The sequence below is a fragment of the Poromitra crassiceps genome (genome assembly GCF_964638095.1).
Source record: "Poromitra crassiceps genome assembly, chromosome: 5".
Taxonomy (NCBI): domain Eukaryota; kingdom Metazoa; phylum Chordata; class Actinopteri; order Beryciformes; family Melamphaidae; genus Poromitra; species Poromitra crassiceps.
The window spans coordinates 37,368,299-37,381,197 of record NC_139642.1 but is presented as its reverse complement, the minus strand read 5'-3'; the positions used below and the strand labels follow the sequence as shown (position 1 = coordinate 37,381,197).

The 12,899-nt window shown below is 44.1% G+C and overlaps 1 protein-coding gene across 3 annotated transcripts in view; it reads right to left on the bottom strand.

Annotated features, from left to right (window-relative positions):
• pak4 (p21 protein (Cdc42/Rac)-activated kinase 4) overlaps window positions 1-12,899 on the bottom strand; it is a 54,717-nt gene that overhangs the window by 25,648 nt on the left and 16,170 nt on the right. The window contains exon 1 of one of the 3 annotated variants that reach the window (XM_083637064.1): window positions 9,111-9,197. The exons of the other annotated variants lie outside the window; for them this stretch is intronic. The gene's annotated coding sequence lies outside the window, so the exon portion shown is untranslated. Of the gene's footprint in view, window positions 1-9,110; window positions 9,198-12,899 lie in introns of those variants that run through there. 3 annotated transcript variants of the gene reach the window in all.

Here is a 12,899-nt window from a genome sequence, read left to right as displayed (position 1 = left end):
ATTGATTATCCAATAACAGCATGGTTACTACAAAGCTGATAAATGACTTTTTCCCCCACTTATATAGTTTGGAGACAACAGAGCACAGGGGGTATAAATCACAGCAGGAGCCCATCATTACTGTTCAGATGACGACAGCAATACTATCAATCAGTGCATCTTAACTCCGGCCCACAGATAGCTGGCGCTGCTTTAGAGCAAAAGACTGGAGACTGAATTAATGAAGACTGGAGGAAGTGGCTGCAGGGATTTTCATTAACGACTACACAAAGCACTATTCCATAAATCAACACGGAGCCTACGGTTAGGACTATTGGCAAGATGGGAACAGTTACTAGGGATGTTTGTTCATGGCTCTGAGTCTTACATCTCATTGAAAACACAGGAGGGAGTTGTAGCAGGCGGTAAATTAGTGTGTAAAAATTGCGATGCGGGGGTTGAAGCATTTCATATTCACTGACAGCGGTCTGGATGCAAAGCAAGCATTGTGGCTTTAAATCCTCAATTTCTTGGTGCATGTCGACTCGACAATATACTGTGTAACTGTGAGCTGAAGGCCCGCTGGTGGAAAACAAGGTTTGATTGAGGTCGTGGAGAGCCAACAAACGATAAGGTCGAAACTCCCAGTGAGGCCGAGCGCACAGAGGCAAACATTACACAGCTGTGACCTCAAAGCTCCTATCTGATTTGGGAGAGAGCTGCACATGAGTCGACTGTTTGAAATAAAAACATGAACTGACCTGGAGGTGAAATGAGAGGACAACAGCACAATGTGAACCTGGGCACCTGACTCAATGCTGCATTCTGAAGTACACTGCATTTATTTTGTTATTGGGTGGTGAGACAAGCTGTCGGGGTCTGAGGTTACCACCTGCTGAACACCACGTCTTTGGTGGATAAATCAATAACAGTCACTTTTAACACTGTCAGGCCTGACAGACACACAGACAGACAGACGGGTGTTAGAGCAACAGGTGAACAGGCAGACAGAAAGGGTGACGCTGTCCTTTTCACACTACACAATTTGCTGTCTTGTAATCAGGAGTCTTTGTGAGGCCATTTACACCTGGCATTAACATGCGTTTTCTGTCATCAGATTGCAATCAGATAGCGCTTCACCACATTAGCCTGATTTCATTCACACCTGGCGTTAACATGCGTTTTAGGTGATCAGATTGCAATCTGGTTGCAATCTGATCACCCAAAATGGGTGTCCTCTCAATCCGCATACAGTTGCTGTATCCACATTGAGAGGACACATTGCATTTGTGTCCATGACTACCTCCGGAGGTGGTTTGGCCGATCAGATTGCAATCTGTCTTCAATGTGTCTTGGGGGCGTTTACACCTGTACTTTCAAGTGGTCAGGCACAATCTGATTGCAATCTGATGACAGAAAACACATGTTAATGCCAGGTGTAATGTGTTTGTTTCGTGGTTTTCACACTATATGACTGAGCAGCGACACATTACAACTTACAAGATATTTGACTAGGAGAATCCCAGACAAGTCCACGCAGGTTTGCTCAGTGCTCATGGCTTCATTTCTAAACACACACACTCGCACAACATATATGGGTCATTCTACACAACTGGTTCAAAGTCAGAGATATTAAGTCAGGTTATTTAAGTTTGTTCTTAATTAGTTTATCGCCGAGCTCCAAAAGCTGCTTGCTGAGGGCTCTGAGCACCTAGTTTGAACTAGTATGCAGCATAACCCACCCCCCCCCCCCCCCCCCCCAATCCAGACGGCCCATGGCTCATCCAACCCCGCCCCAGAGTAGGACAGGTGGATGAGAGCAACAGGTGTTTGTTAAATCTGGCATGGTGAGGCAGTGGTAGCGCTCTTGCCTCGCACTCTCGCCTCACAGCAAGAAGTTCCTGTGTTCGATTCCCGCCTGGGACACTGTTGCCACTGGGGGTTAGGGGTGGGACAAAATATCGATACTCACGGTATCGCGATATTTCCACTTGCGATACGTTATCGATACACTGGCACCAAGTATCGATATGTTTATTATTATTTTTTTTTTTTTTTTTTTTTTTTTTTTTTTAATAAACAGGCTAAAATATTATGCTGTGTGTGGTAGTTCAAACATAGTTTCAAGTTGACGTTTATTTATGTTTGTAGTTGAAACAAAAACATAAATACTGTAGGCTACTGAATGGAAATGTTTGATCATTAATATCTACTTTTAGAAATTATATAGGTAGGTAGGTTATATAGGTTTTCTTGTTTTAATAATAATAATAAAAAGACTTAATGTGTAACTTTTCCTCCGTGGTATCGAAAATGGTATGAGTGAGTGAGTGAACTCTGAGAGAGTTCATGTCAATTCTGCTAATAAATACATAATACCTGCTTCTTGCCTTTTAGGGGTATTTTTTTCTCTTCAGTTACACAGGTATCGTGATGTATCGTCTTCCAATATATCGATTATCGCAGTATCGCTGTATCGTGATATATCGTTATCGAGGGCCAAGTATCGTGACGATATCGTATCGTGAGCTACTCAGCGATTCCCACCCCTACTGGGGGTATGTCACCCCAATGCCTTCGGTGCCTGCCCAGGTGGTCTATCTCTTCGAAAGGGCCTTTCTGTGTGGAGCTTACATGTTCTCCCCGTGCTCCCCTGGGTTTCCTCCATATAAGTAACATCAATATGGACCGGACCGGACCCCCACTAAAAACATGCAGAAGATCGTCGTCTGACCAGAAGCGGTTGGAAGAAGTTGGTCCCCGGGCGTTTCACTGCAGCTGCCCACCGCCCCTGGCCTGACCATGGAGGAGGACGAGCCAGGATGGGTAAAACGCAGAGGACAAATTTTATGGCGCCTCCAATTGCATGTGTGTGTGTGTGTGTGTACTGGCTGCCGTGCACATGTGTGCATTGTGTGGTGTGTCGTCTGTGTTGAAATAAAGACGGAGTTTGTCCATCCGGTTTCTTTCTAGTAGGGTTGGCACGATGGACGATGGCATCGACCATCGTGATGCGCCGACCCCCCATCGACCTCTGAGCCTTCTACATCGGATCATCGTAATTAATTATCATCTGTTCGAATTAAAATGGTGGCGTTTTAATAATAAAAAGGCCAAGTCCACTTACCGGGGGACGCGCCGGCGGCAAAAAACAAGCGCACCCAGTTCAGTTCAGGGAAGCCTCCCCTCCCTCCTCCTCCTGCCAAGCCCCCAGGAATAGCGCTGGGCTGTGAAGCCATTTGAACATGTTGGCGAAGCTCTGTATTGTAAGTCACGTGACGCCATGCAGCCCAGAAAGGAAAATTCCCATCCACTTGCATGGGGACCCCGGCAGCTGTTAAACCCAGGGGAATTTTTTCCGGGTGTCACTCAAAGTATAAAACGACTTTTAATTATCAAATAACTTTTTATGGGGCATTTTTTCTTCAGAAGCCACTAAGAGCCGTATACAGGTGTATTTTCTTCTTTTAATACATCCATGGGTGGGAGGGGTGGGAGACGTCATGGAATACGTCATGGCACACATGCGCACTTCGCCTTGTCCTTCCTTGGTCAGGAAGTAAAACCAGGAAGAAAACCTCCCATGATGGCTTCATGCGCCAGTGAGCAGCCTCCGTCCGAATGCATGGGTGGGCGTGGCTCGTCCCCTATCCAGTTCTTTTAATACATCCATGCCTCCTCCCCCTCCTCCGCTCCACTGCTTCTCTGAACTGGGTGCGCTTGTTTAATGTCGCCGGCAGGGCGTTCCCTGCGCGTGAGAAGTCGGCTGTGTTGTTGTGAAAACTTTTTAAGACGAAGAAGAAACTACACGTTCTTTCCTGTTTTCAACCCAAAGTGAGTACAAGTCTTCAACTGTGAATTTAACTTGCCTGTTTCCAAAGTGAAAGTTGGAGTCGCTCCATAGATACAGCAGCTGCGTTTCTCTAGCCATTTCTCCTAAACTCTCTCTTACATTAGGTTCAAATTAAGCCCACGCGGATCTAACGTTATATCAGCCAGTAATTCAGTCAGTTTTCTGCCAGCTAGTTAAATTTAACACACACACGTTGTTGGTGAGGATCTGTAACGTTAACGTTATTTGTTTTGCGCCGTTCAAATTGCTGGTAGTGACAGCCACTGCCACTGCCCACTCCAGTCGCCTGGCTCTGTGCTGTAGCACAGAGGAGAGGTTAATAGCCTATCCAAGCCTGCTGGTATAATGTAGAGCTCAGCTGTCTTGTTGTTAACGTGAACGCATTGTAGCGGCTAGCCAAATGGCATTACAGCAACGCAGCGACTTAATAAATAATTAATGATTCCCCCCACCCCCACCCGTCAATGACGATGTCATCGTCCAACACGATGTTTCACTGTAAAACAATCACGATGGGTATTTTGATGATATCGCACAACCCTACTCTCTAGAGACTACAGGCTATATTTTCATGTTTCTATAAAAGTAAATGAGACAAATGGAAATAAAAACATGCATTGCCTCCCCGCTGCCAAAAGAAAATGAAAAATAATTAAGTTGAATAAATTGAGACAATGAGCAACTTAAACAGCAGGGCATGCTGAATGGATCAAGCAGACTGTTAGATATGCAGCAGCTGCCAGTAGCAGCAGGCAATTATTTTCATCATTTACCATATTATTTCAACCGGGCCTTTTTCTCAGGTCTAATTTAACACTATGAAGAGTCATTTTGGTTTCTCAGTGAGCTAAAGCACACACCACAGACATGTTTAATGCCAGTTCAAATAAACTTTAAGACCAATTTCAGCCCAAAAATAAAACTGTAAAGTGTGTCTGCAACTAAGGAAGATTTCCCACTAGAAACACCCTGCTCCCACCTTCCACTGCCACTGAGCAGTGAGCACACTATCTAATAAAACAGAAATCTGTTAAAAAAAAATGAACTTGTTGAGATACTCGCTGCTGGTTTCGGTCAGTGAGATGAGTATTTGTCCAAAGCAGCGCTTTCATATTACTGTTAGATAAAACCACACATAAACCTCCCTCCCCTCTAACTCTCTGTAAATGAGAAGAGGGACCATTAAAACATCCAAGCCAACAGTAAAAAGAGCTACGCTGCTGCACCCTGCCACCCACTCAAACAGAGTTCTCTCTCTCTCTTACACACACACACACACACACACACACACACACACACACACACACACACACACACAGTGTAAACTAGAAGTTATAAAGGGCCCCTCCTCTCACAGAGCAAAACAAGCAGACCCCTCCCTCAACACAACAAACACTCCAGCTCCCAGTTATGGCTTCCCTCCCTCCCTCCCACTCACCATCTCTCTCTCTCTACCTTTCCCTCAACCTTCCTTTAATAATCTCCTTTTCTCCTTCCACCCTTCCCTCAGGGCTGGGCGATATAAAAATCTGACATTTTGAGGATGTCATCTTAGGCTTTTGAGGAAAAGATTATCAAGATGTTTCACCATTTTGTGACACCAAAAGTTATCGTTATCGTTACTTGCATCCCTGGTCCCTCAAGGCAAGCTCTGTCCTCTCCCTCCAATAGTCTCTCTTCATCATCCCACCCTTTGCCCCTCAACCTTTCCCTTTTGCCTATCTCTTTCCCTCCCTCCTTCTCTCTCATCTCTCTCTCTCTCTCATCATCTCTCTCTCTCTCTCTCTCTCTCTCTCTCTCTCTCTCCTCACATTCCTCTCTTGCTGTCTCTGTATGCCTGGGTGAGCAGGTAGAAAGCCTGTCCTGTGAGTGGAGCACAGCCAGGCTGATGAGCTCTGGACTGGGCTGCTGTCCCAGGCCTCTGCCGCTCTTCTGGCCTGATTCAAACACACGGGTGGTCCGGAGGCAGAAAGACATCCATGGTCACAACAACGCTGTGCAGCTGCATTTTCTCTCACTGTATGCCAGCCAGGCAGCAGGGCAGGGAACTTGGGAATGGCTTTTGTTTTTTGTCCACATGCCACCTCCTAAAATTCACTAGCCACTGACTGTTTAATTAATTAATTTGACCAGCCAGAAAGATTTTTAGGAGAGAATTTAGCCTCCAGATGATGTTGGTCACCTGCCAAAGTGGCTTGTGAACGTCCAGATGATGGTTGGTGACCTGCCAAAGTGGCTGGTGGTGAACCTCCAGATGATGGTTGGTGACCTGCCAAAGTGGCTAGTGAACCTCCAGATGATGGTTGGTTACCTGCCAAAGTGGCTAGTGAACCTCCAGATGATGGTTGGTTACCTGCCAAAGTGGCTGGTGAACCTCCAGATGATGGTTGGTTACCTGCCAAAGTGGCTAGTGAACCTCCAGATGGTTGGTTACCTGCCAAAGTGGCTAGTGAACCTCCAGATGATGGTTGGTCACCTGCCAAAGTGGCTAGTGAACCTCCAGATGATGGTTGGTGACCTGCCAAAGTGGCTAGTGAACCTCCAGATGATGGTTGGTTACCTGCCAAAGTGGCTAGTGAACCTCCAGATGATGGTTGGTTACCTGCCAAAGTGGCTAGTGAACCTCCAGATGAGGGTTGGTTACCTGCCAAAGTGGCTAGTGAACCTCCAGATGATGGTTGGTTACCTGCCAAAGTGGCTAGTGAACCTCCAGATGATGGTTTGTTACCTGCCAAAGTGGCTAGTGAACATCCAGATGATGGTTTGTTACCTGCCAAAGTGGCTAGTGAACATCCAGATGATGGTTTGTTACCTGCCAAAGTGGCTGGTGAAGCAGACACATTTACTGCTGGCTGACAATCATTTCCCATCTGCTGAAGATGAGTGCTGCTGATAGTGATGCCTGGGATATTGCAATCCGCAACCTGGTTAACGGACTGTTTTCTTGAATTTTAAGTATGGCTTAATGTAATGTGTCCACTCTCAATGATGGATACGATTAGTTATTGGGACCCCAAACAAACAAAAGTTACATTTGAAAATGAGATATGTGGCATTTTGGGGGGGGGGGACATCTACGCTTAAAAATGTATTACTGTTAAACCGGTGGAAAAACACTGAAGTTATAAGCTGTTTTAAAACCTCGGCCTAACAGACGCTAATGTTTTAGAGACTGAGGATTAAATCACCTTTACCTTTGAAACATTGAGTAAGGAAATACAGGCAACATGTTTTGTCAAAATGTAAATATAGTAGGGCTGTGCGATTTTGCCTAAAACTAAAATTGACGATTTTTTCTCTCAAAACTCGATTTTCGATTTCGATTTCGATTTATTATACTATTATACTTCTCTAAACATTTGTTGCCCTGCAGAGCTCTTTTCCCCCCTTTTTTCCATAATTGACAATTTACGCTTTTACTCTGAAGGTAGAACAACTCAACTTCCTGTTTTAGCTTGCCGCTGCTATGCTTAACTGTTGCTTGCTAACTTGACACTGGTGGATTTGCGTGTTCCTCCGTGAGATAATTATATTAGTGTCTAATCGACCACCCGTGCTTGGAGTTATATCTGTACTAGAATAACACAAAATCACAACAGGAATGCGTGGAACTGCGATAGCAGTTAGGGGGAAATTCAGACACACAGGGACAGGTGAGTCAGCTGAGGCTGCTAACTTACAGCCATGAATACAGCCAATCTATCAGTACTCGGTGGCCTCACGTGTTGTTTTGTTATTATGTGAACTGTAAAGGCAACGTTTCATCGTCCGGTGATAACGTCTGTGTTCGTGTGCACGCGTGAGTGTGTTGTGGCAATCGTTATCTTGTAGGCTACAGCCCACAGTGCAACAAGCTGCGCTCAGTGCTCACTCTGTGCTTTTTGGTCGGAGGTGTTGAAATAAGTCCATTGTGCTGCTGTTTTTAGTAGCCAGTATCACAGCCTCTAGAGACTTTACAGCGGGGAGAATGGACAAGTAGCAGCATGCGTACATGAGAGAGAGCCGCCCCGCGTAACGTACTTACCCTAGTTAAAGTGAAAATTAAATAAAAAAAAAAATAAAAAAAATAAAAAATAAAAAACGATTTTACGATTTTCATTTTTTTAACATCATCCCAAATAATTAATTCGATTACGATTCAAAATCGATTAATCGCACAGCCCTAAAATATAGGACTTTGCAATCAAAGCTATACAGACATTTGGGCATCCCAAATGTTGGAAAGAGAAGGACTGCTTTTTAATGTGGGATGCCAGTAAGGAGAAGCACATGGGTGGTCCACAACACCACTATCCTGCATAGAGCAACACAAAACGCTGCTGGTTCCTTGGGAGTTCACAAAACATGGTTTTCAGTATCCAACAAGAAAAAGTGGCCCGGGCTATGTGATGTGTGTTGGTCTGTTGGAGGTTGTTTTGAACCTTGTAGCATACATAACATACACTGTTTTACAGGGATCTGGGAGCGCTGAGGCAATGGTAGTGCCATCCAAAACTGCTATTTACTGGTCAAACATTATCTAGACTTACAGAGACATTCTGATGAGAGCTTTGGGTTATTCTTCAACAACTGTCGGTTACAAATTCGTGAAAGGAATGTCAAAGATTTCTCCAGCAGCAACAGCCGAACCGCAAAATTATTTCTGACACTCCGAGGGCAGGGTATCAAACCACAGAATACCTATGTGGTACCACACTGGTTTGTGGTATACAGCAGTGATTATAAGGCATGAAAAAGCACTGAAATGGCTCCAAAAGTTGAATTCTTACACACTGAATGTTCTGCTTTTTTATAGCAAGTTTTTACTGTGGAAATCAACTCCATGTGGTCCAATTCAGATTGGGAAACCAAGTGGTGTGTACAAATGTTAAACAGAAAATATACCGTTATATGATTGATAACCGTATATAAATTATTTTCTATGATGATGATTCTATGATTCATGTGTGGGTAAAAGACTTGCAACAAAATAATCGTTTTGACCCTTGAACAGATTGCAAATTGTATATTCCATTGCCTCGGTTTCAATGCAATTTAATTATACTGGAGGATGTATTTTATTTTGTGGTAACTGCTTACTATAAGAAAACCTGAAGCACATTGTTCGTACCAATGTATTTTGTTGTTGTTGGTTAACTTATTTACATTAAAGATTACTGTCTTTCAGTGTGTGCTAGATGACTTGATGATGACATATCTATGTTCTCCTAACGGTATTTCAGTAAGTATTTTGAGATAACTATTCATTATAAGATATTATTATCAACACTGTGATGACCTAAGATCTCTGGGCAGTTACCACTTCCATCTTCCATTTCTAATAACTGGGCCCCTCCCATCACACTGGCCTGCAGCTTCCTTGGCCTCTCCCATCACACTGGCCTGCAGCTGCCTTGGCCTCTCCCATCACACTGGCCTGCAGCTGCCTTGGCCTCTCCCATCACACTGGCCTGCAGCTGCCTTGGCCTCTCCCATCACACTGGCCTGCAGCTGCCTTGGCCTCTCCCATCACACTGGCCTGCAGCTGCCTTGGCCTCTCCCATCACACTGGCCTGCAGCTGCCTTGGCCCCTCCCATCACACTGGCCTGCAGCTGCCTTGGCCCCTCCCATCACACTGGCCTCAGCTGCCTTGGCCTCTCCCATCACACTGGCCTGCAGCTGCCTTGGCCCCTCCCATCACACTGGCCTGCAGCTGCCTTGGCCTCTCCCATCACACTGGCCTGCAGCTGCCTTGGCCTCTCCCATCACACTGGCCTGCAGCTGCCTTGGCCTCTCCCATCACACTGGCCTGCAGCTGCCTTGGCCTCTCCCATCACACTGGCCTGCAGCTGCCTTGGCCCCTCCCATCACACTGGCCTGCAGCTGCCTTGGCCCCTCCCATCACACTGGCCTGCAGCTGCCTTGGCCCCTCCCTGTCAGAAACCTTGAGAGAGCGACAGGAGAAGCCATTACTTTGAGAACACCTCATCAGTGTGTCAGTGTGGGTCAGCACCGAGTCAGAGCACGCTTCACACCTCTCCTCCATCTGCTCTAATGGTTTTCTGTCTGTCGTGCCGATGAGGCATACCTCACATCACTATCTCCTCCACAAGACACTAACAACACTCAGCGGGGTGAAGGCCAATGTAAACAAACTTCAAATAGCCAAAATAAATCTCCATGGCACCAGATGATTCATATGAGATGGCTTCGAAGATTTTAACCTTATCGACCTGATATGAAACGGTGATAATTAACCAAAGTCATTTCCTTACATCTTAGACTTAATTAATGACAATAAAGCAAAATATAGGCTATATAGTATAGTATAGTATAGTATAGTATAGTATAGTATAGTATAGTATAGTATAGTATAGTTGTGCAATTAAATGAGGGAGTGTCTACAAGAGAGCCTCATACCCGGGACACAGGCTGAGCAGCGTGTGTGTGTGGCGGAAGAAGAGATGTAACAGTATGAAAATTTCACATAATTTATCGTATTATCACGGTTTGTTAAAATGTGCTGAAAATGTTCAAAAAGTACTAATACACTCAGAAATGATTTCACCAAGTTTTATATTGAAAACTCAGACCCAAAAAGGATTGATACACTCACTGAAATCATTTCTCCAAGGCTGCGTGTTTGCATCTGGGAGACGGTTGCCAACTGTGGTTGATGATGGACAGTATTTACCATGTTTTTCAAAGCACTGTAATCACGGTAACAAAAATTTGAAACTGTACGCTTTTCGTAGGGAATTTTATCACGGTTATCATTAAAACCGGTTATCGTTACATCCCTAGGCGGAAGCTGTTGGTTTTAATTTGGGCTGAGCTGCAGCATGGCTCTGCTGCACTCATCTACAGATTCGGGCTCTCACCTATTTTTACCGCGAGATGCGCGCTGTTCCCAGCTGCAGCTCCACTCCAGCACAGTTTACTGGAAGGCAGCGTCACAGCAGCAACACTGTCTGTGTGGACACAACAGGCCAGCGAGGTAGCCGTAGATGCAGGCTGTGTGTCATGGGCGTTAGCAATGAAAGATACAAAAAGTGTGCAAAAAAAGTGCAAAAAGAGACAAATGTATGGTGGGTTTGCTGTTTTTTGTTTGTGCACTTTTCTGTTGTTTTTCCCCCCATTTTTTTCCCCTTCCGCTTTTTGTATTTAGGCTAATCTTTCAAGGATAAGGCTCTTCTGTGGACATTCCCTCATTGTAGCCAGTGTGTGAGTTCCTCTATCTTTTGCTATATTGTCATTAATGAAGTTCCTCTCATACCTGCTCAGCTCATGTTGGAATCATACACATCTGAGGTACAAAAGCATATACTAGGCCTATGAGGACTTATTAGAGCACAGGCTTTTTTCCCAATGTGTCCAATAAAGCAACAAGATAAATGAGCTACACTACACCTACATCTGTCACCCTTGACTACCAAATCAGCCCTACTTTGATATGAGATTTACACTGCTCAGGTTTACCCCTAAAAAAGATGTAAGCTAAGGCTGCACGTGCATCTGAAAGGAGTGCCACGGCCATTTTCATATTGAAATGGTCGACAATGTTTCTAATCAGAGGTAGGAGGGTTCAGACAGCCTCTGTGCTGTGAGAAATTGATGACCTACAGTTCAGGGGACAAATCAAGCGAAACCCTTCATTATATTAAACCCCTGCAAACCCTGAGCATTAGGAGATCTCTTCTTTCAAGGAGTAAAATAATCTGTGGGAAAAGCAACACCCACGGAACAATGAATAATGCAAGTCCTATCCCCTAGCACAATATTCAGGGGGGGGGAAGAAAAAAAATCACAATATGACTTTTTGTATTCTGAAATGTGTTTTCAGTATCATGCATCCCTATTGATATGGGCCAAAGCACAGACAGAGACGGCATTTCCAACAAAGAGACAGTGAGACAGACCGTTATGTGATTCAGCTAAAGGCATCTGGCTCTTCTCAGACAACCTTACCCAACTATGAGAGAGAGACAGAGAGAGACAGACAGAGAGACAGACAGAGAGAGAGAGAGAGAGGAGACAGAGAGAGCAACTCAGTGAGATATGGAATAAAAAAAAAACATGTCTAATTAGACAGGGATCTCTGGTTGGCTGCCCATCACCTATAGGTCAGAGGTCAGGGTTGACTGTATTTGCATTTTAGCATGCTAAAAACTGAAAAAGGGGAGTACGTAACTTGAGATCAAAGCAAGAATGGCCATTAAGTAACTCCACACATCATGTTTAATATATTTTCTGTGCTCTGAATGTTTCAACTTCATGTGTGCTCCTTGGGAAAATGGTTTCAGCCACCACGCATTGATAAAGAGCAGATCCCAAGAGAGAGGAATCTGACCTGAGGTCAATGACAGGTTACTTCAGATATTGGAGTGAGTCTCTCGTCCGCACTCACTCAATCAATATCAATGCTAGCCCTGAAACAAATAGTCGATTACTCAATTAGTAGATCGACAGAAAAATAACTCTTATAATTTGGATAATCGACTAAACGTCTCAGTCATTTATCAAGTAGAAATACTAAACATTTGCTGGTTACAGCTTCACAAACTCTAAGATTTGCTACTTTTCTCCGTTTAAAAATTAATACTTTGTGTTTTTCTGAATCAGAATCAGAATAACTTTATTTATCCCAGAGGGGAAATTGAGTCATGCTACAGTTGCTCACACTCAGGTTGGGAAAAAATATAAACACCGGAACATTATAAGAGGCATAGGAACAGACCATAAAAACAATCAAATATAAGTTACATATTTGATTGTATATATAATAATATATACAATAATATTTCTATTTGTGTTTGGGCTGCGCTAAGGAACACATCTGAAGAATAATTTCTGGCTCTGGGCATTTCTGATGGACATTTGTCATTATTTTCGACATTTTACAGAATAAATGGTTCATCGATTAATACAAAAAAATATCAATGGATTAATTGATAATACAAGATTAGTTGCAGCCCTTCTATGCTGTGGCAGATAGTTATGTCCTTTATAAGAGCATTTCTAAAACTCTAGAATGGAGGCCGTTGTGGACAGCTCCTTATCTGTGTAACAACAACAGGTTCTTTGTAA